The sequence below is a fragment of the Narcine bancroftii genome, chromosome 3, assembly GCF_036971445.1.
Source record: "Narcine bancroftii isolate sNarBan1 chromosome 3, sNarBan1.hap1, whole genome shotgun sequence".
Taxonomy (NCBI): domain Eukaryota; kingdom Metazoa; phylum Chordata; class Chondrichthyes; order Torpediniformes; family Narcinidae; genus Narcine; species Narcine bancroftii.
In genome coordinates this window covers 303,284,725-303,306,708 of record NC_091471.1, presented here as the reverse complement: position 1 = coordinate 303,306,708, position 21,984 = coordinate 303,284,725, and positions in this window count along the sequence as shown.

Here is a 21,984-nt window from a genome sequence, read left to right as displayed (position 1 = left end):
AACAGTTTTTTGCATTGGTATTTATTTACTCAGGTAACTGACATGGTGTATAAGGAAGGGAAACAAGCAGTAGTGGCATAGAAATCAAAGAGGAGGTGGTGCTTTCTGCCTTGCAATGAATAAGGGTAGATAAATCCCCTGGGCCTGACATGATATTCCCTCAGACCTTAAGGGAAAGGTGTAGAAATTGCAGTGGCCTTGCAGAAGTATTTAAAAGGTCCTTAGCCACAGGGGAGGTGCCAAAGGATTGAAGGGTAGCTCGTGTTGTTCCATTGTTTAAAAGCGGCTCCAGAAGTAAACCAGAAAATTATAAGCCAGTGAGCCTGATAACAGTAGTAGGTAAGTTATTGGAGGGTGTTCTGAGAGATAGGATATACAAGTATTTGGACAGCCAAGGACTGATTAAGGATAGTTTTGTGTGTGGTAGGTCATGTATAACAAATCTAATAGTTTTTTGAAGAGGTTACCAAGAAAGTAAATGAAGGAAAGGCTGCAGATGTTGTCTACATGGACTTTTAAGTTTGTTCAGACACTAGGTATCCATGCAGTGGTTGTAAACTGGATTTGAAATTGGCTAAATGGGAGAAGACAGAGTGGTAGTGGATGATTGCTTCTCAGACTGGAGGCCTGTGATTAGTGGTGTACCTCAGGGATTGGTGATGGAACCATTATAGTTTGTGGTCTAAATCAATGATCTGGATGATAATGTGGGAATTTGGATCAGCAAGTTTCCAGAAGAAACTAACACTGAAAGCATTGTGGACAACAAGGAAGGCTTTCAAAGCTTGGAGAGGAATCTGGACTAACTGGAAAAATGGGCCAGAAAATAGCAGATGGAATTTGTGTGGTGTTGTATTTTGGAAGGACAAACCAAGGTAGGACATTTGGTAAATGTTAGGGCACTGAGGAGTGCAAACAAAAAAAAAGGGATCTGGGAATACAGATGCATAATTCACTGAAAATTGTGTCACAATTAGACAAGGTTGTGAAGAAAGATTTTGCATCTTGGCCTTCATAAATCAAAGTATTGAGTACAGAAGTTAGGATGTTTATGGTGAGGTTGTTCAAGACATTGGTGTGATAGTACAGATCTATCACCAATGTATATAGTGTATATAGTTACAGTATCTAGACTGTGCTTACAGCGATTGGCTGAGAGCTAAGCCACGCCTACTGTCTGGGCCTTAAAGGGTTGTAACCCTCACCAGGTCGGATCATTCCGGACTGGTTGGCCACATGTGAAGAGCTCCTGTCTTTTGATAATAAAAGCCTTGGTTTGGATCAACAAGTCTTTGATTCTTTCGACGAGCTCTACAATTTTATTAGCAAAAATAATTTTTTTTGAAAGGGATGGAGCATTTAACTCAGCCAGGTCAAGAGGGAGAATGCCACCATATGGAGAGCGGTTACACTGGCTCTTCGGTCTAAAGGTCTCCCCACCTCTCACTGGCAGGAGGTTTTCACTAGTGCCTTACACTCCATCCACTCCCTCCTATGTACCGCAACAAATGCCGCCCCCCACGAAAGGATGTTCCTTTTCCCGAGGAAATCCGAATCAGGAACCACTGTACCAGCATGGCTCACTGTCCCTGGCCCCGTCCTTCTGCGACGCCACGTCCGGCACTCAAAGAACAACCCCTTGGTTGACCGAGTGACTCTACTTCATGCGAACCCTCATTACGCCTACGTTGAGTTCCCAGACAGGCGGGAGGACACTGTTTCGGTGCGGGACCTAGCTCAGGACGCGGTAGACCCAGCAAACCCCCCAACCCAACCTTCCCCAACTCTTTATTCCCCAAGTCCCGTGCTGCAACAGAAGGATCAACAGCACCCCAACGACCCAGGCTACCCTGCAACAACACGACTGGGGAATTGAGCGAAGGAGCGGTCACACCTGACGAGCCCGCTGGTGACACCACTCCAGCGACCCCAATCCCGGCACCACGGCGGTCACGCCGGATGGTCAGACCCCCTGACCGCTACAGTCCTTAGCCTACCCCTTCCTTTCATTCTCTCCCTCGTTTTTTTTGTTTTTTTTTCCAGGGTCAGTTCTCCAAGAAGGGGTGAATGTGATAGTATAGATCTATCACCAATGTATATAGTTAGAGTATCTAGACTGTGCTTACAGCGATTGGCTGAGAGCTAAGCCACGCCTACTGTCTGGGCCTTAAAGGGTTGTGTCCCTAGCCAGGTCGGATCATTCCGGACTGGTCGGCCACCTGTGAAGAGCTCCTGTCTTTTGCTAATAAAAGCCTTGGTTTGGATCAACAAGTCTTTGATTCTTTCGATGAGCTCTACAATTGGTGAGGACAAATCTGGCATATTGTGTACAGTTCTGGTCGCCAAACTACAGGAAGGATATCAGTAAGCTAGAAAGAGTGCAGAGAAGATTTACTTGGATGTTGCCACCAGGTCTTCAGGAGTTGATTACAGGGAAAGATTAAGCAGGTTAGGACTTTATTTCTTGGAGTGTAGAATGATAGAGGTTTGCAAAATTATGAATATAGACAGAGTAGACTCTTTTCACAGATTAGGAGAGATAAATACGAAGGGACATGGGTTTAGGGTAAAAGGGGAAAAGTTTAGAGGAACATTAGGAGGAACTCAGAATGATGGGAGTATGGAATGAGCTGATGTGGTAAATACATGGAAGGGAGAGTTCTGGAGGGTTATGGAATGGCTGCAGGTCAGTTGGACTAGCGGAATGATGTTTCGGCACAGACTAGAAGCCCCGAATGTCCCATTTTCTGTGCTGTTGTGTTTGGTGGTTCTATATCCTTTCAGGAAATTAGTCTGTCTGCATAGACAATTGAATTTTTTTTCAATTAGACATACAGCATGTTAACAGCCCTTCTAGCCCATGAACTCATGCCACCCAAATACTCCAATTAACCAATAAATCCCACACATTTATGGAGGGTGGGAGGAAACTGGAGCACCCAGAGGCACAGGGATAACATACAAACTCCTTACAGACAGCACCAGATTCGAACCCAGGTCACTGGCACTATAAGAGCATTGCACTGACCACTATGCTCACCGTGCCACCCTTCAGCATCCCATTAAATGGCCAGCTCTCCAAGATGGAGGTTCCAATCAAGCTTTTATCTATTTCAGAAGATCTTCTATTGAGCTCTATCATCTCAAAGGAAAATGGGTGATAGATTGCAAAATCCCACAATACGATAGCCTTGGGGAGTTTTCCTTTGAAGCAAAAGTTTTCAATTACAAATACCTATCAGGACAGTCACAAATGTTAAGTACAATATGAAATATCATAACATGACAGACGGTTCCGAATGCTAATATCATTAACTCAGCAACCTGCCTTTTCCATCTATCTACAAAATGACTAATCATTCACATTCGTGCAGTGACTAATGCAGAAATGATGGGTGCAGCCTCACTTAAATATAAAGGATGCTCACTGGGTCAGACAGCAGATGATTCAAGTACATCAAGGGGATGACAGATGACCCTCATTTTTGCTTCTTCTGCAGGATGCGTGTTCTGCTTTACTGAATTCCATTATCACATGAATTAGATTGAATCTTAAAAGGTCAGTCTCCCTGCCTCATTTTATATTTGTGTAAAGTGAATTCAGGTTGCCAGCCATTTAAAGGAAATATCAAGTTTTAATGGGACCATTGTAGTTTTCATAAAATTTCACCACAATATACAAGTATTATTTTCATTTCTCTGTGAATCTCAATCAGAAGTCTCAAAATATTTGGAACAATATTCATCATGCAATAGTCTTGAGTTAGTATATTTCCTATAAAGGAAAATATGCTCCTTTGCCCTTTCCCCTGAGAAACCTGAACCAACTGTTGTGAGGGGGTTACCTTCTCCTACCTCTTCCAAGTGCACTGAAACCTGACAACCTTTTTTTTAAATAAAGATATACAGCAGGATAACAGGCCATTTTGGCCCATGTGTCCGTACCACCTAATTTATATCCAATTAACCTACATCCCAGTACATTTCAAATGGTGAGAAGTAACCGGAGTCCCCTCTCCGGGAAAGACCCATGCAGACACAGGGACAACGTACAAACTCCTTACATACAGCACAGGATTCTAACCCCAGTTCAGTTCAGATTGCTGGGGCTGTAAAGTCATTGCGCTAATATCCACACCAACCATGCTGACTTGCAGAGTTTGTGGGGTTTGATTCAATCCCAGTATGGGTGTCTGATTTAATCCCAGAGTATCATTTTTTAAAATAAATTAAGCCTACTCCATCCTCCCCTGGAGGGTGACTGAGTTTTACAACGCTGTGGCGAAACTCATCCATTCCAACTTGTCTCATTTGCTCGTGTTTGGCCCAAATGGCATTGGTTGCTTTTTTTTCCCAGTTGCTTTTTTTGTCTTGACAGATAGAATATTCATGTCTTTTCAATCACTGATGTGACTCATGGGTTAATATTGGCATCCTGCTCCCAACTATCAGTTTTTCTCCTCTCTCAGACAGGAGACTCGAATAGGCTGATTGCCAACATGGAGACCAATCCAAAAGGCTAGAAAAGTTTTTGTCATAAACAATTCTCCAATTTCCCGAGTTACCTGAAATTATGGGTGCTTTAAATATCAGAAAACGTCAGTTGCCTAAAAAGTAGACCTTAACATGACTTAACATTTTGTTTCTTCTCTATTATTTAATTGGATTTCTTTTGGTTTTAATAAAACCTAAAATGTGATTTTAATATTGTAGAAGGTTGTCTTAGGTTACAACAGGATACAGAGTCAGGCAGAAAAGTGGCAGATGGAGTTCAATCTGGATAAGTGTGAAGCGACACATTTTGGAAGACAAACTTGAAGTTGGAGTATATGGTTAATGGCCGGATTCTTTACAAAGTGGATGAACAGACTTACCTTGGGATCCAAATCTGTAGATCTCTCAAGGTTGCTGCACAGATTGATAGGGTAGTTAAGAATAATAATATGGCGACCTTCATTAGTCAGGGGATTGAGTTCAAGAGCTATAAGAAAATGTTAGACCACTTTTGGAATATTATGTTCAGTTCTGGTTGCTTCTTGACAGGAATCTTTAGAGAGGGTGCAGAGTAAATTGACAAAAAGATGTTGCCTGGATTGGAGAATGTGTTTTATGATATGAGGTAAGGTTAAAGAGCTGGAGGTTTTCTCCTTGGAGCAATTGAGGATGAGAGGTGACTTAGAGGTCTACACAATTATGAGAGGCTCAGATAGGTGGAAATAGGAAAAAAATACATGGGCAGGAGGGGACAATTTGTGGGAAGTAAAGAGGGTGGAAAGTGGTGGAACCAGATATGGGAGGGATGAAATCAGGCGGTGAAGGGGATACGAAGCAAAGGCCAAGGGAGAAGAAATCCAGGTGAATAGTAGCGCAGGTGATGAGCAGATGGAGTCAACTAGAGGATGGTAACAGAGGAGGGGTAAACAAAAGGAGAGAGCGAGGTGGTCCAGTAGGAATGGGAGGGGAACACAGGGGCTGTGGGTTACATGAATTTTTTTTAAAAATCAGTGTACATATGAGGTTGTCGGCAATCCAAGTGGAATATGTGGTGTTATTCTTCTAGTTTGCTTTTGGCCTCACCGCAGAATTGGAGGAGGTCAAAGGCAGACAATTCTGTGTGAGAATAGGAAGCAGAGTTAAAATTATGTACAACCAGAAGCTCAAGATAACTGATAAAGTATTTTCACCTAGTCTACAATTGGTCTCACTGGTGTAGTGGAGGCCACATCATGTGCACCAAATTCAATAAAGCATGTTAAAAGAGATGCACCTGCCTCATGTGGAAGAGTTGTTCAAGTCTCTTGGGGTTGGTGAAGACAGGTGGTGCTGAGACTAGTGTTGCACCTCTTATGGTTGCCTGGGAAAGTGCCAGGTGATGAAGAGGAATGGATGCGGAGGGTTGAGCAAGCCAGGAGTCAGAGAGCGAGATCCTTGTGGAAAACAGAAAGGGTGTGGTGGTAGAAGGGAAGGTGGGATCCCATTGCAGCTGGTGGAAATGACAAAGGATGAAGAGGTTAGTGGGGACAAAGGGAACTCTCTCTTTCTCAGGGAGCAGTTAGTGAGAGTTGACAAGTGGGAAATAGAAGAAATGAGATCAGGGCTCCATCAATGACTAAAGAGAGACGTTTCATCTTGAGAACAGATGCAACTTGAGAAGCCAAATCGTGAGAAAGGGGTGGAATCTTTACAGTGGTGTAGTGGAGATAGCTGTGAGATTTGGTGCGTTAATAACCTCACGGCGGGAGGAGTCACGTGATGGAGTAGTGGCCGGACGGAGAACTCCAGCCCTCTCCAGAAAAGTCGGGAAAAACAAGAGAAAATACAAAGGCACAGAAATAAAAGTTAAAGAAAAGTGAGTATAAAGGTGGAAAGAAGATGGAGACAAAAGAAGAAAAATCAAAATCAACGGTAAGAAGAGAGGAAGAGAAGACAACGGAGGAAAAAGGTGAAGGCCTTACCTGTCCGATAGGCCCGCTGTGGAGAGAGGAGCCCGCTTCCTCAGGTCGGTAGAAAAAGAACTACAACAATGGCTCGCAGAGCCGAGTAAAAGTGCGCAACCGCGCATGAAAAAAACACACCGACGGGAGGGGGGACCAGCTGGGGAGTCGATCTCCACAGCCGGCAACGACAGCTGCAGAACACCTGCAGCAAGAAGAGACCACAGAAGACAATAGAAACAAGAAAGAAGAAAAGGAAAGGGCAACAAAGAAACAACAGATGGCCAACCCAGAGGAAGAAGAAGAGGAAGAATACAGTGAAATAGATGAAGGGAAAGGCAAGGTAAAGGATATACTTTCTCTTGTTAGAGGATACATGGAGTCATTTAAAGAATGGCAAACACAGGAATTCAATGATTTAAGAAGAAGAATAAACAACACAGAAGAGAAAGTGAATAAAATAGATATGACCTTAACAGAAATGGGGGAAAAAATGGACAAGATGGAAGAACGGGCAGTAGCAGCAGAAATGGAGGTAGAAGACTTGAAAAAGAAATTGGAGGAATCTAATAAAAAAACTAAAGAGACACAAGAACTACTAGCTCAAAAAATAGATATAATGGAAAATTATAACAGAAGAAATAACATAAAGATAGTGGGCCTTAAGGAAGATGAAGAAGGCAAGAATATGAGGGAGTTTATAAAAGAATGGATCCCTAAGACCCTAGGATGTCCAGAACTACAGCAAGAAATGGAAATAGAAAGGGCACATAGAGCACTGGCCTCTAAACCACAACCACAACAAAAACCAAGATCTATTGTAGTAAAATTTCTAAGATATACTACAAGAGAAAAGGTACTGGAGAAGACAATGGAAAAAGTAAGAGAGGGCAACAAACCACTGGAGTATAAAGGGCAAAAAATCTTCATTTATCCAGATATAAGTTTTGAACTCCTAAAGAAGAGAAAAGAGTTCAATACAGCAAAGGCGATTTTATGTAAGAAAGGGTATAAATTTATACTGAAGCATCCTGCGGTATTGAAAATATTTATTCCAGGACAACAAAACAGACTATTCTCGGATCCAGAAGAAGCACGAAAATTTGCAGAACAATTACAAAAATAGTCTGAGGGATGAAGACGGGTAATGAGAGTAAAAATGATCACGATTGATATGTATGTGGGTAAAGACAAATATAGACTGAGGGATGAAGACGGGTAATGAGGGTAAAAATGACCACGATTGATATGTATGCGGGTAAAGAGGTATAAGAGTGAATAGAGACAATGTGCATACGTGAATGTATCTGTAATTAGAGGAAAATATAGATAGTATAGACAAGAATTAATAAGGGAAGGTAATGGAATAGAGAGAATAAGGAGGGAATTAAAAGAGTGACCTTTGTGACATATGAAAAGTGAAATCTTTTCTGGGGGGGGCTGGGTGGGGGAAAATAGCGGTCACTGCAAAATCAGTTGACGCTTGCGAGTGGATTCGCAGATCCAAATGGAGAGGGGAGATGTGGTTGTCCGACAAGGGATAAAGGACAACTCAGGAGGGGAAGGGGAGATTGGGGATAAAGAAGATAGAAATAGGAGAATAAGGAAAATGTTGGATGTTGTAGGAATGTTGTCTTGTAAAGAGTTGAAAATAAGAAAACAAATGGAAGAGGAGGAAAGGTAATGATGGAAAAACAGAAAGAGAAGATAAACAAAATATAAAATGGCTACGCTGAACTATATGACTTTAAATATTAATGGAATACATAACCAAATTAAAAGGAAGAAACTACTAAATTTACTGAAAAAGGAAAAAATAGATATAGCATTTGTCCAAGAAACACACTTAACTGAATTGGAGCACAAGAAATTAAAGAGAGATTGGGTAGGACATGTAACAGCAGCATCGTATAATTCAAAAGCAAGAGGAGTGGCTATATTAATTAGCAAAAATGTGCCATTTAAAATAGAAGAGGAAATAATAGATCCAGCAGGGAGATATGTTATGATAAAATGTCAGATATATTCGGAGCTTTGGAATCTACTTAATATATATTCACCTAACGAAGAAGATCAAAAGTTTATGCAAGATATCTTTTTGAAGGTAGCTAATACGCAAGGGAACATACTAATAGGAGGGGATTTCAATCTGAATTTGGATCCAAATATGGATAAAACGGGGAAAAAAATTAACAGGAAGAACAAAGTAACCAAATTTATAATTAAATCAATGCAAGAAATGAAACTTGTGGACATATGGAGGAAACAAAACCCAAAAGTAAAGGAATACTCATACTACTCGGCTAGACATAAAACATACTCAAGAATAGACCTATTTTTGTTATCAGCTAGTATGCAGGATAGAGTAAGAAAAACAGAATATAAAGCGAGAATGCTATCGGACCATTCACCCTTAATACTGACAGTAAAGCTAGAGGACATCCCTCCAAGAATGTATAGATGGAGATTAAACCCCATGCTACTTAAAAGACAGGATTTTAGAGAATTTATTGAAAAACAATTAAAAATGTATTTTGAAGTAAATACGGAATCAGTGGAAGATAAGTTTATACTATGGGACGCCATGAAAGCATTCATTAGAGGGCAAATAATAAGTTATATAACCAAGATGAAGAAGGACTATAATCAGGAAACAGAGCAGTTGGAAAGGGAAATAGTAAACATAGAAAAAAAATTAGCAATGAAGGAAGATACAACCAAAAGAAGAGAATTGGCGGATAAAAAAATAAAATATGAAACATTACAAACATATAAGGTGGAGAAGAATATAATGAAGACAAAACAGAAATATTATGAACTAGGTGAAAAAACACACAAAATCTTAGCATGGCAGCTTAAGACAGAGCAAACTAAGAAAATGGTATTGGCAACAAGGAAAAAAGACAAACAAATTACATATAATCCAAAAGAAATTAAGGAAAACTTCAGAGAATTCTATGAACAATTATACCGAACTGAAAACGAAGGGAAAGAAGGGAAAATAGATGAATTTTTGACTAAAATTGAACTACCAAAACTACAAATAGAGGAACAAAATAAATTAACAGAACCATTTGGAACAGTAGAAATACAAGAGATAATAAAAAAATTACCAAATAATAAGACACCAGGAGAGGATGGACTCCCAATAGAATTCTACAAAACATTTAAAGACCTATTAATACCGCCCCTCCTGGATGTAATCAACCAGATTGATGAGACACAAAACTTACCAGATTCATGTAAAACAGCAATAATTACAGTGATACTAAAACAAGGGAAAGATCCACTCTCACCAGCGTCATATAGACCAATATCTTTGCTAAACACAGATTATAAGATAATAGCTAAACTATTAGCAAACAGATTAGCAGAACAGGTACCGAAAATGGTAAATTTAGACCAAACTGGATTTATCAAAAAAAGACGCACAACAGACAATATTTGTAAATTTATTAACTTAATTCATGCAGTAGAAGGAAATAAAGCACCTGCAGTAGCAGTTGCTGTAGACGCAGAGAAGGCCTTCGACAGAGTAGAATGGAATTCTTTGTTCAAAGTATTGCAAAAATTCAGTTTACCGGAGAAGTATATTAATTGGACTAAAGCATTATATAAGGGACCGTTAGCGAAAGTTACAGTAAATGGACATGTATCAAAGCAATTTAACTTAAGCAGGTCAACGCGGCAGGGATGCCCACTATCACCGTTATTGTTTGCGCTAGCTATAGAACCACTAGCAGAATTGATAAGAATAGATAATAATATAAAAGGAATAAAAATAAAAGACAGGGAATATAAAATCAGTCTATTTGCGGATGATGTGATAGTGTACTTAACAGAACCAGAACTATCAATAAAAGAATTATATAAGAAATTGAAGGAATATGGAGAAGTGTCGGGATACAAGATAAACGTAAATAAAAGTGAAGCAATGCCTATGAATAATGCGGATTTCTCAAAATTTAAGAAGGAATCCCCATTCAGATGGCAAATGCAGGCAATAAGATACCTAGGTGTACAAATAAACAAAAATCTAGGCCAATTATATAAACTCAATTACAATCCACTAATGAAAAAATTACAGGACGATTTAGAGCATTGGAAAGAGCTACCACTAACACTGATAGGAAGGATTAACTGTATTAAAATGAACATTTTTCCAAGGATACTATACTTATTTCAGGCATTGCCAATACAACTGACAGAAAAATTCTTCAAAGAGTTAAAGAAAATAATAAGGAAATTTTTATGGAGAGGGGGGAAACCGAGGATAGCACTAGATAAATTAACAGAATGGTATAAACAAGGAGGCTTACAATTGCCAAACTTCAAAAATTATTATAGAGCCGCACAATTAAGATACCTAGCAGATTTTTATCAAACAAGGGAAAAACCAGACTGGACGAGATTAGAATTAGATAAAATAGGGGAAAAGATACCTGAACACATATTATATAAATGGGATGAAAAATTGGTACAACATAGAACTTCTCCAGTATTACACCATCTCCTCAATATATGGAAGAAGATTCATGTAGAAAGAAATAAAACAAATTATCAATTACCAAAACTAATATTGACGCAAAATAAGCTACTCCCTTTTACAATAGACAACCTTTCCTTTAGAAAATGGGAAAAAAAGGGATTAAAAGAATAGAAAATTGTTTTTCAGGAAGTAGATTCTTAACCTTTGAACAAATGAGAGATAAGTACAATATAACTGGAGATACAGCGCTGGCATATTACCAACTGAGATCCTACTTGAAAGATAAATTAGGAAGCAACTTGAGTTTACCAGAGGGAAGTAACCTTGAATATGTGATTACAGATACAATGTTAATCAAAAGATTTATAACAAATATGTATATTAAACTGCAAGAAAAGGAGAATGAGGAAACAAATGGTAAAACTAAACAAAAATGGGAACAAGATTTAAATATAAAGATAAAAAAGGAAACATGGGAGAAATTATGTTCTGGAACGATGAGAAATACAATAAATACGAGGCTGCGTATGATACAATATAATTGGTTACACAGACTATACATTACACCGCAAAAGTTAAATAAATGGGACCCAACAGTATCTGATAGATGTTTTCGATGTAAAAAAGAAAGGGGAACAACAATTCATGCAATCTGGACATGTGAGAGAGTAGAAAAATTTTGGGATGATCTCAATCAGATATTAAATAAAATAACAGAAAACAATATACCAAAGAATCCAGAGATCTTTCTCCTAAGTAACAAAAAATAAAGAATTTGGAATTGACTTGGAGGATGCACAAAAAAGATTTGTTAAGATAGCCCTAGCCGTAGCAAAAAAATGTATTATGTCAACCTGGAAATTGGAAGATAATTTGAAAATACAACAATGGTATATAGAAATGAATAAATGTATCCCATTAGAAAAAATAACATATAGTTTAAGAAATAATATTGAAATATTCGAACAAGTATGGGAGCCTTAGATTAAATACAATAGCGAAAACCTACCGGGAACAAACATTACCTAAGTTGATGGAAGGAGAAGAAAAGAAAAGAATGGACTCAGTAGAATTTCTGGTGTATTTTTGTTGAATGACAACATTGTCTGACTGGCTTAATGCAACCTAGATTGTATACCTTAAATAGATGAGGGGGGGTGGGGGGTGGCTTGGGAGGAGTGGGGGGGGGGAGAAAAAGTCACTGTATATGTGTGAAAAAGAAAAAGTGTACATCATGGCTAACGTGATTTATGGTGTGAAAAATAAAAAAATTAATTAATAAATAAATAAATAAGAAATAAACTCACGGCGTGGGGTCTGTCTCAATTTAAATTTTCTCTGCATGGTTTCCTTGTCAATAATAACAAGATATTGCATTTTAACCTGCTTTTAATTTTATGCTTTCAACTTTTTTTTTTAATTTAAATGAACATTGGTAGTCAGGTCAGATGTGGATGAGTATATCCCCTCTATTAATTATCCTCAGCAACTCTGACCTGGAAGCTTCCCAAATGACTTTCTGCAGACAATGAAAATGCTCCTTGGTGAGCAATAACATGCGTTGGGAAGGAACGCTGGCAGGAAAAGATGTCTAAATCATTTATTTTGCATGAGAACAAATATTTTACTGTTATAATTTTCACTAAATTGAGAACATTGAATCTTAGTCTAAATTATTTTGCATGCAACTGAAATCTCAGATGAACTGAAGTGTGCTCAAATCCTCATTTGGATGATGTACTTCTCTTTGCCTTCAGCTGCTTTATTTTCGTCGTGATAGACTCTTCAGCTCGGAGTCCATGCCCTTCATTGTTGACAGTTCTTTGCACATTACCCAGTGACATACGAGGGATAAATTACTATGGCCAATTAACCTGCTAATTGGCCACTTTTTAGGATGTGGGAGCTAAGTTGGGCACCCAGAGATAACCCACCCAATTATAGGGAAAACATGCACGTTGGACGCGACAGCATCGGAGGTTAGAACTGAACCCAGGTCTCTAGCACGATGAGCTTTAAAGAGAGGCAGCAGACGCAATATACAAATGTGCTGGAGAAACTCAGCCGGTCACGCAGCATCCATGGTAAGTAAAAGATAACCAACGAAGGGCCCAGTTTCAAAATGTTGGTGATCCTTTACTTCCCTTGGGTGCTGAATGACCTGCTGAGTTTCTACAGCATATTCTTCTAGCATTTTGAAGCTGTGGCTCAAGGTGTAAATAGTTGTCCCACAGTTCAAAGGGATTGAACAGTTCTTCACACAATGATATTGTGCAAATAACATTGGGCCTTCCATGGGTTCAAATTATTAAAAATCATTGAAAAATTACTGACCTAAAAAGTTAGCTGTCTCTTTTCCATAGATGTTGCTTGGCCTTTTGAATACTTCGGTCATTTCTAATATTTCCTGTGCCTACTTCAGATCCCAGCATCCATAGTATTTTTATTTACTTTACCATTGTGAGGGTTGAAATGAAAGTTGCAAGCAGAATGTGTAGATGTTGTTTACATTCTTTGAGTGTCTCCAGAGAAACTTTTTATCCAAAGTCTCTCTGCACGTTTTATGAAAAATGGTAATTTTGATTCCATGTTCTGTGAAGATGGAGGGGCTTGAAATCGTCTGAAAACTTTGATTAAATGGTTAAAATGATACTTATAATGATCAATAATAGTTTTAGTACCATCTAACAAAGTTAGAAGAATGTAGCAACCTGTATAAGGTTTAATAAACTGAGGGAAACTCAACTTTGGTACAGATCTTTTTTGAATGAGTCAAACAACAATATTCTAGTCTCTCTTGGTGATTATAAAGGAAGATGTTGGTGACAACCATCTTGATTGAAATCAACTAACTCAACACAAACCATGAATTTAATTTCAACAGTGAAATAAAATGCACAATACCATAGATTGTGGATACCGAAATAAAAATATTAAATATTATGGAGCAGATGTGGGGAGAAATGTATGCCTTTAATTTAATTGAGGAGTTTTACTGGGAGGTTGGTAGTGGAATTTTCTGCAGTTGTCACTCGATCAGTATTTATGTCTGCAAAGCATTTAGGTCCGTATTTACTGCAAAGTAAATAATTCTGAAAAATATTTTCAGATTTTAATATTCTTTTAGTTATAAGCTGAGGTATTTATGAATCTCTCTATCCTTGTTCTGTCAGAAGGAGAGTGATTGAGAACAAAGCAATAGGAAATAGATGAGATTTGGCCATTCCAGAGGCACGTTTGCAAAATATCTCATTTCACATCCACAAATACACTTAATCCTATACTACCATAGATATTCCTTTTGTTTTAACCCAAATGGCATGCATCTAGAATGCCTACGTCATCCACACGAACGTTGAATTTAAAAGGGCCTGTTCTGTGCTGTTTGATTCAATGACATCCTCCTCCTCCATTCCCCCACCCCCCTCCCCCTCCATTTCTGACAGTAGCCATGGAACTTTCTAAATGCTGCCTGATCTGTGTATTTAGTACTTTATTTTCCTTCATTCAGAAGGATTTCTGTGGATCAGTCAGAACCAGGTCAGTCAGGGTATTTTCTATGAAAGACCTATTGAAAATGATTAGGAATCAACTAGCTTCTTTAAACATGTGATTTTGTTGTCACAATGTGGGAATTGCTCAGTAATACCCTTATTCACAAGTTAACTCAGTTACTTAATTTTCGCATACTTATAGTTGCTTTCTTTACAACAGCCTTCTTGAACTTTGTTCACTAAATGCTACTGCAACCCAAGTCTGCATGTTTACCAAATTAAACATGTGTTAAGAGGTGACATCATGAAAGGGATAATTATTGTCCACAGATAAAATTCTGCATTTGATACACATGTTGCAGGAAAAATGGTTTCCAATGCTTCGAACAGGACCAACCAACAGTAAAGTGACATTTCAAAAAAAATGTTAGTTGTGTATAACGACCAAGGGAAAACTATATCCCAGATGTTTAGGAGAACTCCATTAAAAATCAATAAAGCTGCAGATGCTAAAGATCCAATATAAAAATGTAAAGGAAAGTTTGGCCCAAAAGGTTCCATCCACAGATTCTTCCTAGCTTGCTGATGGTTTCTGGCATGTTCTATTTTTGTAATGGAGAGATTGCCCTTAAATGTATAACATTTTGTTCAAAAAGATCATCAGATATTAGTTACGTTTTGCACGAGTGTTCAGGTAAAGTGGAGATGGGGAGATGTTTAAATAAGGGCATACTAACCTGATGAGGGGAATGGGATTACATAATTGGAATCATGCAATTCCCTTAAATATTTTTCAAGTAATGATCTCAAAGTTAAATAATTCTAGATCCCCTGCTGACTGGCCAGTTATGTTGAGGCATAAAGTTCTAATGGTAATGAGTGATAAACGTTTAATCTAACATTTCCATTTCTTTGAAAATAGGAGTCTTCCTGCCCTCATGATACTGATTTGCTGATCAGTGGAATCATTTTATATACACTAATCTATTCAAATGTTTTTGCTTCCCGTTTGAATTTAACAGCTAGAATTATTCACTGCACTTGTACAATAACACCCTGCACTCCATCGATGCCTTCAGCTGGAGATGCACAAATGTTATGAAAGGTTCACCAGCAGGTGATGTGGGGTGAATTTGGCAAACAATGGCAGATATGTGGGAAAGGAACAGGGAAAGCATTTGTGCCAAGGTGTGGTCTTGTTCTGATATCTTCAAGGAGTTCATCCCATCATAGTTGGAAACCTTCAATATTACCGTGTTCAGTCTTCAACCTCTTCATCCAATACTCCATGAAGGTACCAAGGACAGTTGCAATTCAGGCCAATTCACCAGTTCTCAGAGCACTGCAGCACAGAAACAGGCCATTTGGCCTGCCCAGTCCATGCTGAACTTTTATTCTGCCTAGTCCCATCGACCTATGCCCAGACCTTAGCCCTCCATACCCCCTTCCAACCATGTATCTGCCCACATGTTTCTTAAATGTTGAATTTAAAGAAAATAGTTGCAAATATAAAGAAAAATCCCTTGGGAATCAGCAATGTGTCCCAGGAAGCCACACAAAGCTGAGACAATCAGAATTTAGATTCCAATATAAAAATCAGTGAAACAGGTCTGTTAGCCCACTATTCCCACACCAGCCATAAAGTATCCATTTATGCTCATTTAATTTGCCGGTACAGTCTTCTATGCCCTAGTGATTCAAGAGTACAACTAGATAATTAAGTGTTGAAAGGATCTCTGCTCCCCCCATCCTTCAGGCTGGGTATTCCAGATTCCAGCAACTGTGTGAAAACAAAATGCTTCTTTAGATCCAGTCAAAGCCTCCTGTGGCTGACCTGAAACCTACACATTCCAGCATGGACACCTCTGGAGAGAGGAAAAGTTTCTTATCTATCCTCTGAGTATCATAATTTTGTTCCACTTTCAGATTTCCCCTCCTCTACGCCAAGGAATGCAATACTATCCAGCTTCTCCACACAACTGGCGACAAGCTGGCAAATCTCCTCTGCTCCCTTTTCAGGGCCTACCCTTCCCAGAGTGTGGTGACCAGAACTGCACCCAATACTCCTGATGTGGCCTGACCATTATTTTTTAAAAGTTGTACCATAATATATGCTATGCCATAGCTGATGAAGGCAAGTATCCCACATGCCTTTAACATCTTAATTACCTATGCTGCCACCTTCCAAGTCCTTGGACTGCTACACAAGTTTCTCAATGCTCTTTAGACATAATAGTCCTCTCTAAATGCATCACCTTACCTGTATCAGGATTAAATTCCATCTGCTGTGGCTGATCATTTCACCAATTTGTAAATGTTGTCCTGCAAACTAAGATTACACTTCTTTGGATCAGTAACACCACAAATGTTCACACCATCTTGGGCTTCCTATATTCAGAATCAGAATTTATTGACGAGAACAAGTCATGAAATTTGGAGTTTTGGGCCAGCATCATAGTGCAAACATACATATTACATGCATCTTGCAACTTTACTGTAAATGAAAAACTCTTTCTTTGGCTTGGCTTCATGAACGAAGATTTATGGAGGGGTAATGTCCACGTCAGCTGCAGGCTCGTTTGTGGCTGACAAGTCCGATGCGGGACAGGCAGACAGTTGCAGTGGAAAATTGGTTGGTTGGGGTTGGGTGTTGGGTTTTTCCTCCTTTGTCTTTTGTCAGTGAGGTGGGCTCTGCGGTCTTCTTCAAAGGAGGTTGCTACCCGCCAAACTGTGAGGCGCCAAGATGCACGGTTTGAGGTGATATCAGCCCACTGGTGGTGGTCAATGTGGCAGGCACCAAGAGATTTCTTTAGGCAGTCCTTGTACCTCTTTGGTGCACCTCTGTCACAGTGGCCAGTGGAGAGCTCACCATATAGCACGATCTTGGGAAGGCGATGGTCCTCCATTTTGGAGACGTGACTTACCCAGCGCAGTTGGATCTTCAGCAGCGTGGATAGAATGCTGTCGGCCTCTGCCATCTCAAGTACTTCGATGTTAGGGATGAAGTCGCTCTAATGAATGTTGAGGATGGAGCGGAGATAATGCTGGTGGAAGCGTTCTAGGAGCCGTAGGTGATGCCAGTAGAAGACCCATGATTCGGAGCCGAACAGGAGTGTGGATATGACAACGGCTCTGTATACGCTAATCTTTGAGGTTTTTCAGTTGGTTGTTTTTCCAGACTCTTTTGTGTAGTCTTCCAAAGGCGCTATTTGCCTTGGTGAGTCTATTGCCTATCTCGTTGTCAATCCTTGCATCCGATGAAATGGTGCAGCCGAGATAGGTAAACTGGTTGATCGTTTTGAGTTTTGTGACCGATGGAGATGTGAGGGGGGGGCTGGTAGTCATGGTGGGGAACTGGCTGATGGAGGACCTCAGTTTTCTTCAAGCTGACTTCCAGGCCCCAAACATTTTGGCAGTTTCCGCAAAACAGGATGTCAAGCGCTGAAGAGCTGGCTCTGAATGGGCAACTAAAGCGGCATCGTCTGCAAAGAGTAGTTCACGGACAAGTTTCTCTTGTGTCTTGGTGTGAGCTTGCAGGTGCCTCAGATTGAAGAGACTGCCATCCGTGCGGTGCCGGATGTAAACAGCGTCTTCATTGTTGAGGTCTTTCATGGCTTGTTTCAGCATCATGCTGAAGATTGAAGAGGGTTGGTGTGAGAATGCAGCCTTGCTTCACGCCATTGTTAATGTAGAAGGGTTCAGAGAGCTCATTGCTCTATCTGACCCGACCTTGTTGGTTTTCGTGCAGTTGGATAACCATGTTGAGGAACTTTGGGGGACATCCAAGGCACTCTAGTATTTGCCAAAGCCCTTTCCTGCTCACGGTGTCGAAGGCTTTGGCGAGGTCAACAAAGGTGATGTAGAGTCCTTTGTTTTGTTCTCTGCACTTTTCTTGGAGCTGTCTTAGGGCAAAGACCATGTCAGTAGTTCCTGTTTGCGCGAAAGCCGCACTGTGATTCTGGGAGAACATTCTCGGCGACACTAGGTATTATTCTATTTAGGAGAATCCTAGCGAAGATTTTGCCTGCAATGGAGAGCAGCGCAATTCCCCTGTAGTTTGAGCAGTCAGATTTCTCACCTTTGTTTTTGTACAGGGTGATGATGGCATCACGAAGGTCCTGAGGCAGCTTTCCTTGGTCCCAACAGAGCTTGAAAGACTCATGCAGTTTGGCATGCAGAGTTTTGCCGCCAGCCTTCCAGACCTCTGGGGGGGGTGGGGGGGGGGGATTCCATCCATACCTGCTGCTTTGCCACTTTTCAAAACTAATAGTGCACAAAAAGGCAGAATTTTTGATTATTCAGGAATCAGATGGCAATGGGAAAGAAGCTGACCTTGTGTCGTTGAGTGCTCGTCTTTAGGCTCCTGTACCTTTTCCCTGATGATAGCAGAGTGAAGAGGGCATGACCTGGGTGGTGGTGTGGGGAGGGGTCTTTGAGGATGGAGGCTTTTTCTTTTAAAGACACCATCTCATGTAAATGTCCTCGAGGGAGTGAAGTCTAGTGCCTGTAATGTCATAAGCTGAGTTAACAGCCCTCTGGAATTTATTCTTGTCCAGAGAGTTCATACGAGGCAGTGATGTTACCAGCCAGAATGCTCTCCACAGTACACCTATAGAAGTTTGAGTTATCTGCGACATGCCAAATCTCCTCAGACACCTCAAAAAGTATAACCACTGGCAAGCCGCCTTTGTAACACGGAGGCTGCACGAAAAACCGCAGGAAATGGTGACACCTAGAAATTTGAAGTTCTGGACCTTCACTACTGAGCCCTCGATGAGGACTGGGTCATGTTCTTCCAAGTCCACAATCATCTCCTTGGTTTTCCTAACGTTGAGCACAACTCAACGACCCGATCTCCCACCTGTAAGCTTCCTCATTGCAGTTTGTGATGTCATCAGCGAACTTGTAGATGTTTTATTAGTGTATGTAACAATAATGTCCCCTGCACTGGAAACTGATACACTACATGTTTCCAATCACAAAAATAACTCTCCACCATCCCCTCCGTCTCCTTCTACCAAGTCAATTTTGGATCCAATTTACCAATTTCCCTTGGATTCCATGGGCTCTAACTCTTGGATTAATCTCACAACTGGGACCTTGTCATGGTCCTACTGAAATCCATGAAGACTATTTCAATGGATAAGGTGCTATGCTGGTGTTTATTGGACAGTGCATGAAAGGCCTGGAGAAATTATCTATAGGAATTGAACACCAGTTGACTTTTTGGGCCTGATCCTTTTTTTGGGTAAGCTGAAAAAAAAATTCAAACAGGAGTCCAAGAGGTGGGGGAGATGGTGGAAGGTAGAGGAGCACAGGCTGTCAGGTAAGAGGTAATAGTTGTATGCAAGTGAGGGTAGAAAAGAAAGAATCAGGGAAATGCAAAATTAAAATCAAATTGGTCAAACAGTATTTCCCCTTGAACAAAGTATTGATGTCCAGCTTTAATTAATCTTTGCCTTGCCAAGTGCAGATTAATCCTGGCCATCTATACTCTTCTACCACTCACTGTTCTGTAATAGCTGGCTCTTTCCGAATTAAGATATTACATTTACGGCCCTTCAGTCATCCTGCATCTTACTTTTGACCAGTGAAGTTAAAAAAAATTTGTTATGTCTCAGCAATTTCTACTCTTACCTCCCAAAGGCATTCTATAGCCCTTTTACACTTGTGTCCCACTAAATCAGCCATTCAGTGTCCTGGGAAAGGAATGACGTTTTTTGCTATTCACACTTGACCACTTTTAACTGGGACACTGCACATGTTCACACTTGCAAGGAGCCATCCCCAGGGGTTCTACCTTATACCAGTGGCATCTTGAAACATCGAGCGATGGTGGACCTGCCCTAAATCCTGATCAATATATTATGATCTTATATTTGAATAAAATTAATCATGTCCAATTATAACATAATTAAGCTTTATGTACAGCATGGTATGAACCCTTCATCCTGTTGTGCTGACCTATATAAACCTTTAAGGGACTATGGGAAAGTGTCCACTATTGCTTTTTATTGCAAGCAATTTTTAAATAGTGTGGGGAAAGTTAGTAGCACCATCACGCACAAATTATAAATACTGTGGTGGGGGGGAAAACGAATACATTCCATTGATGGATTTCCACAGAAAATGAAGGCATTTCTCTTTCCAATGAAGTTTAAAAAGCTCTATTGGTCAGTTCTGAGGGATAAGATGCTATGCTGGTGTTTCTTGGACAGTGCATGAAAGGCCTGGAGAAACTCCGTCTATAGGAATTGAATGCCATTGGACTTTTTGGGCCTGAGCCTTTTTTGGGAGAGCTGAAAAAAAATCAAACAGGAGCCCAAGAGGTGAGGGAGAGGTGGAAGGCAGAGGAGCACAGTATGTCAGGTAAGAGGTAATAGTTGTATGCAAGTGAGAGGGTAGAAAAGAAAGAATCTGGGAAATGATAGCAGGCTAATAAAGGTAGCTCTTTGATAGAAAGAAGGGAAGCAATGAGGAACTGGAGAAAGGGAGACAGAGGGAAGCAGGAAAGGAGGAGACCAGGGAGGCGGTGCTCAAAAATTGAAATCAATATTGATGACGTCTGGTTGGAGTCTGCCAAGATGAAATGCAAGGTGATGTTCCTTCAATTTGCAAGTGGCATCAATTTGGGAGTGCATGAGGCCATAGGGTGAAGAATTGGTGGGTGTTTCCAGAAGCCATGTTGTGTTTGCTTTGTAACTTTTCCTAGTGCTGACTGATATCTTGCACAATATCTCTAACTAACCAGGAGAGTTCAACAGCCATTTACCCCATTATAGTTTATGGGCCCTTGACAGATGCAGTTTACTCAATACCAGTATCTATTTCAACAACTCAGAGTATGAAAGCTAGGAAATATCTTGAATATATGAAAAAGACAACATCAATAAACATTGTCTTGCTGTGAACTAATTCCTGTTTAGTAACAAATTAATTATCCAATGTTTATGAGAATGATCCTGGGGATGCAAGGATTAACATCCAAGAAGCATTCAATGGTTCCAAGCCTGTACTCACTGGAACTTAGAAGGATGGAGGGGGTGGGTGGAATTTCATTGAAACCTAGAGTGGACACAGTACAAAATGTTTCAAGTAGTGGGTGAGTCTAGAACAGGCTCTCCAAACCTTTCAGACCATCGACCCCTTCATAGAATCCTTGATCCCTCATAGATCACCCCCCCCCCCGCCACACAGGTACAAAAATAAATAAACATGCAGCTTCCATATGCATTAGTGAGGGAAACTCCACATCATATGCATAGGGTTCAGGCCTCCCAGCAACAACCCAAACTTCATTATACCACCTCAGTCACCAAGTAACAAAACTGCAAATTAAGCAAGGGATTGAAATAACAAAAAAAACCTTTGCTTCTGGCCAGGAAGATGCCAAATGGAGCTGGGTCCAAGTCTTCAGCATCGGCAACAGCGATTTCATTCTCAATATCACATGTTGTGCCGTCAGCATCAAAGGAGTCACCTCAGGCTCCCAGGCAGGACCAGGGATGTCGTGCTCTACAATTCTTTCGACCCCTTTCAACCCCCTGGCATTTTTAAACCCTTTGGA